Source organism: Chiloscyllium plagiosum, unplaced genomic scaffold (assembly GCF_004010195.1).
Source record: "Chiloscyllium plagiosum isolate BGI_BamShark_2017 unplaced genomic scaffold, ASM401019v2 scaf_163, whole genome shotgun sequence".
Taxonomy (NCBI): domain Eukaryota; kingdom Metazoa; phylum Chordata; class Chondrichthyes; order Orectolobiformes; family Hemiscylliidae; genus Chiloscyllium; species Chiloscyllium plagiosum.
The window spans coordinates 30559-36529 of NW_025214028.1; the positions used below are offsets into that span (position 1 = coordinate 30559).

General features: G+C 44.4%; 1 long non-coding RNA gene across 3 annotated transcripts in view; it reads right to left on the reverse strand.

Annotated features, from left to right (window-relative positions):
* LOC122547782 overlaps positions 1-5734 on the reverse strand; it is a 27412-nt gene extending 21678 nt beyond the window's left edge. Inside the window, exon 1 of one of the 3 annotated variants that reach the window (XR_006311090.1) lies at positions 5620-5734. This is a non-coding gene — a long non-coding RNA (uncharacterized LOC122547782). The remainder of the gene's footprint in view (positions 1-5619) is intronic. The other 2 variants (XR_006311088.1, XR_006311089.1) reach the window with 2 other exon arrangements.
* Positions 5735-5971: the final 237 nt, after the last annotated feature.

Here is a 5971-nt window from a genome sequence, read left to right on the forward strand (position 1 = left end):
GTGAGCGTGAGAGTGTGTGCGTGAGCGTGAGCGTGTGTGTGAGCGTGAGAGTGTGTGTGAGCGTGAGAGTGTGTGTGAGCGTGAGAGTGTGTGTGAGCGTGAGAGTGTGTGTGAGCGTGAGAGTGTGTGTGAGCGTGAGAGTGTGTGTGAGCGTGAGAGTGTGTGTGAGCGTGAGAGTGTGTGTGAGCGTGAGAGTGTGTGTGAGCGTGAGAGTGTGTGTGAGCGTGAGAGTGTGTGTGAGCGTGAGAGTGTGTGTGAGCGTGAGAGTGTGTGTGAGCGTGAGAGTGTGTGTGAGCGTGAGAGTGTGTGTGAGCGTGAGAGTGTGTGTGAGCGTGAGAGTGTGTGTGAGCGTGAGAGTGTGTGTGAGCGTGAGAGTGTGTGTGAGCGTGAGAGTGTGTGTGAGCGTGAGAGTGTGTGTGAGCGTGAGAGTGTGTGTGAGCGTGAGAGTGTGTGAGAGAGTCAACTGGTTTAACCAGAGGATCACCACACCTCAGGTAAGTGGCAAGATTGAGAAGGTTATCTCAGCTGGTACAGGAATTGAACTCGCAATGTCTGCATCTCAAACCAACCATCCAGCCAACTGAGCTCAGAGCGTTGTAGACCTGAACAAAATTGCAACAGGGAGAGACTGGAGGCCATGGGGGTTTTAAAACAAGAAACGAGAACCTTACAATGTGAGGTATTGCTCATTGAGCAGCAGACTGATTAATACATGGCACTTTGTACAAGTTACAGCACACTGTCCACTGAGATGTTCCTGAGCTTAAATTTACTCAATACACTCTCTCTCCTTGTTATTACCCAGATCTTACCCTTTTCCAATGTTATCTCAGTTTTAACCCCTGCTTATTTTCACTCATTACCTTTACCATGGTCTTTACCATTATTTTTTATTTCTGGCTCCCCTTTCAGTAATTATCCTGATATTTCTCTCAATACAATGATTACTGATCCCAGTCTGTCTCTCACCACATCTCAAGCTATAAATGCCCATTTTATCTAATCTTGCACCTGCTAATTCGTCTCCAGTTTTAGAACTGCTCATCTACCTTTGGATGCCATCTTCCGCAGTAAAACTCTCACTGGCTCCCATTCTGGCCTTTCTCTCTGCCACATGCTTCAGCCTAACAGATGCACAGCTGGGTTGAACAGCCATCAACAGATCTATTGAATGACAGCGTTAGATTTCCCTCTCTTCAGCCAAAACAGCTCAGTATTCCAGGATCATTCTGAAGAGTAATCAAAACCTCTGGCTTCTTGTCTCCACTACCAACAAATTCCTTACAACCACTTCTCCCTGTCTGTCTATCTGTACTCAGCTCAAAATAATTCATTCACTTTCTTCTGCTGATGCTACCCAGGCTTTCTCCCCTTTCCCACCAAACCAAACTTCACTCCAGGGCCCCCTGTCCTCTGCACCTGTTCCTCCCTGTTCCTCCCCATCTCCCCCAGTTGGAGTTTATCTTATCTACAGGACCCAACCTGTCTCCCTCCAGATTCTGTTCTCACTACACTCGAGCTCCTTTCCTGGCCTCCTCCTTCTCCATCAAACTAGTCACTGTCATTCTCATCCCCAGAAGCTCACCCTTTTTTTAAAAACCAACTATTGACCCAACTCCAGGTTCCCTTTCCTTCAACATAGTTCAGTCTTCTCAAAACCATTCGCACAACTCTCAATCTAGATCTCTACAATTGGATTTCTGCTCCTGTCACAAGCCGTAAACCAAAGTCAGAATGCAATGTTCCAGGACCAGAACCCTTCCTCATCTTGACTTGCCTTGAGCCTTTGATTAGACTCAACCGTATCATTCTCCTTAGTGCCTCTCCTCCATTGTCCAGCTCTGCAGGGCTGCTCTCACTTCATTTCACTCCTACCCATCCACTAGGATCAATCTACTTGTTCCCACATTGTTACCTCTGGGATCTTTCTTCAACCCACTCCTCTTCCTTATCTACCAAATTGCCTCCGGAGATGGGGTCACCTTCCACTGATGCACTAAACAGAGTCATAGAGATGTACAGCACAGAAACAGACTCTTTGGTCCAACTCGTCCATGCCATCGACCTGGACCCAATAAACCGACCACTGCAGCGGACAGCTGGAACTGACAACCGGAAGCGGCAGATTCAAACCACTACAAATGCCAGAGGAAAGATCACAGAAGCGCTTCACAGGAGGCTCCCAAGCACTGAGGATGTCACCTAGACAGGGGACAAAACATCTGCAACACAAATTCCCAGAACCACAACAACGAGCACCCGAGCTACAAATCTGCTCACAAACGTTGTCCATGCCAACCAGATATCCTAAAATAATCGAGTCCCATTTGCCAGCACTTGGCCCATATCCCTCCTATTCATATACCCTTGCAGATGCCTTTTAAATGTTGCAATTGTATTAGCCTCCATCACTTCCTCTGGCAGCTCATTCCATACACGCATCATCCTGCATGAAAATGTTGCCATTTAGGTACCTTTTAAATCTTTCCCCTCTTAGCCTAAACCTATGCCCTCAAGGTGGAACATTTCAGAACAGGAGCTGACCATTCAGACCTACTCTTGTCATCAATTTGATCAGGGAGTTCTGCAACTTAACTGTTTTCCAGTCTACGATTCATATCTTTCAATTGCCTTGGCTTACAAAACTCCAACTATTTCGGTGATAGTACCCAGCCCCTCCTCTCTCTGTTCCCCTCCACAGAGCGCTATGTAATATTGAGTCCTCGAAGACTGGTGCAGACATGATGGACCAAATGGCCGCCTTCTGCATCCTAACAATTCTGATTCTATGACAGCCAGTTCCTTCAGTCAAAACAAAGTGACGAACAAAGCCATTATTTTTTGCAACAAACTGTTAACGCAACACCATTCTGAACTGAACATCCAAAACCTTTCTGCCCTCCTTTTGATTGCTCCAGAGTCAGGTATTCTTAGTTTTTCCTTTAGCAGAGCTAAACTTCATTCTACTATTAACGTCTGTTCTGGACCATAAGATATAGCAACAGAATTAGGCCATTCAGCCCATTGAGGTCTGCTCCACCACTCAATCCATGGATTAGCTGTTTCTCAACCCTGTTCTCCTGCCTTCACCTCCCCCCCACCTCTGTTACCTTTGATCCCCTTACTCCAAATCTCTCATCTGTACAACCATCACCACTCCCTTTACATTTGTTCTGTGACCCTTGTGATCTCTAATCTCCCTCACTGTCTGACCCTTTCTGTTCCACCGGCTCCTACCTGCATTTTTCTACAGCAGAAAATTCACCACTTTTCCATTCCCTTTAGTTCTGATGAAGAATCATATCAAACTCAAAACATTAATTCAGTTTCTCTCTCTCCACAGATGCTGTCAAACCAGAGTTTGTCCAGCCCTTTCGGTTTTTATTCCAGATTTACAACATTTACAGTTTTTTTTGCTTTTGTTTTGGGATCAAAACTCTTAGAATCCCCAAGGGATCACCTACTTCCAGATCTCTAATATTACTCTCCATCCCTTTCTCTGTCAAAGCTTTGGCAAATTCTAGATTCTGATGCAATGCTGTCTGACCTCACATCACAGGGACATAGACATTAAATCAATTAAAAAATGACCATGCTGTCTCAAACATGTGTTCCATATTCCCTGTCAGTATACAATACTGCCATTATAGTTATTTATTTATTAATCATAATCTCTGTCTCCCTGACACCTTCTATTCATTTCTATAATCTCTCCCTTCCTTTTCCAGTCATTAGTCTTCAAATATTGTTATGAAGCACAGAAACAGACCCTTCGTTCCAAACATAAACATGCTAAACATAATCCCAAAGTATTCCACTTCCCTACTCCTGTCTCAATATCCCTCCAAACTGTTCCTATTCATATACTTATTTAACATTCCAGTCATTATTCTGATCTCTTCCCAATTATCCTGATTTTCTTCATCTATTCTAACACCTCTCCTCATTTTCAGTTACCCAGATCTTCCTTTTCATTCACTTTATTTCTTCTTTTTACAATTACTCAGGTTCTCTTGCTCTCTCCCATCACTTTACTGCCACACTGTTGACTATTTGTTTCTGACTGCGATCAGATTGACTTTGACGTCCCTGTTCCTGCCATTATCCTGCCCTTACTTTCACATCAACCATTTACTATTCTCTCATTGATCTTTTCCCCCGCCACTACAGGCATTTGTATTTTTCCCTGTCAATTTTTCTACAATGTCAATGATCTTTCTCTCTCTGTCAGACTGATCAATTTGCTGTCATCTTTCAGTAATTCTCTGCCCTCCTGCCCCTACACAGCCCCACCAAAGCCGCCTTCTTCAGATTAAATTCTTCCAATACTTATCCCACTCCTCCCTTGTCCTATGTCATCATACAACGCTGTATTGTAACCAGTGAATTAAATTTGCTTATTCCCTGAGTAATTTATTTAAATCTAGTACCAGGGGTTTGCAACAAAACTGGTATTACTTCACATACACAAACTTCCAGCATCTCGATCAATTTCTGAAGCTGGGAATCCATCAAACGTGAAAACTCTGAACATTTCAGGAAAAAAAACCCTTTAATTTGAGTTGAAACAAATCATCGTGGTTGTAATTGGGGAAAAGAAATATCGAGTCTTTGGTTTTCCTAAGAATTTCTTTTTTGTATGTTTTGGGAAAGTGAAATAAATTGAATGATTTGTCACGAGTTGCAGTATCGCCAGTGGCTGACTTGATGCAATGTCTAGGCAATGAGCCGGATTCATTGAGGGTGCTGTCAAAAAGATTACGCATAAAATCTCTCTCCAGCATTGAAAAGCTCCTCCGAGATCAAAACACTCGGGGTATTATGCAAGGGACGCAAAACAGTTAACCCTAAACCGCAGGATAAACCGGCGAAAAGGTCACTTGAGCACTTCTTCAGAGAGTTGGGGCACTTTTCAAATGGTATTTGGGGAGGAACAGCCGAGAACAGATTATACTGGATTCATTCCTAAAACAGTTGTGGCAGGTTGGGTAAAATGGCCTCCCCGACTTGTGGCTTGGATTATGTCAGGGGAGTAGCAGAACCCCAGCACCTTCTTTTCCAACAGCCCCAGCCACGAACGCTGTGTCCCTTTAAAAACAACTCCAATCTGATGAGGGAGAGGGCCTCCGCTTGGACTATTTCCGCCTCTCGGCCTCTGAAGCTGAATGCCAGTTGAATTGTACATTTATCACAAAAAGCAACAACAGTTCACTTTAGGGGGTGTCTTGGTTGTAATTTTGTGACCTCAAGATTATTTGGTGTTTTTCCAGGTTTAACAGAGAGAGAGAGATTTCCTATTTGCAATGTTAGGTAAGAGTGGTGAATCCAATTACGGGAAGACAGACTCAGAAACGAATCGGGAACAAACACAAAAATGTGTCCCTGCCTTGATACTCGACTCCGGAGGGCGATCACGGAGGGGAAGGGGATGCTAAAAGTGCACCAACAACGCTTACTCATATCTGCACCTATATATAAACGAAGGGAGAGAGAGAGAGAGAGAGAAACAACCCAGACAGCCGATCAGGAAGACTGCAACAACAAAGACAGAAAACAGATACATTATAGCGATCCAGCCAAAAAGCGCCAGTCTGACACACGCGGATACAATTAACTTACTTTGTAGCAGGTTCCTGAAAAAGTTCGCTACACCTAGATCCTTGAAGCAATCCTTCCCCACCCCCCCCACTCTTCTCCCCTTCAGTTTTGTTGCTGGGTTTGTTTTGATTCCGTCAAGATGATCATATGACCAGCCCCACAAACCCTCCCCCATCCCCTGTCACATGCTCCCGTGTCGTCTGCAACCTTAAAGCGAGGATGTCTCTCATTACTGTCACCCCTTCACACATTTGCGGATCCTTCGGGAGGATGAACACAAATATTCCAACACCTCGTTTCTTTTTGAATCCCTCCAAAAGAGGCATCATCGTTCCGATAGCGAGTGCATCAGTCGCTGATTCTCATGGGGTTA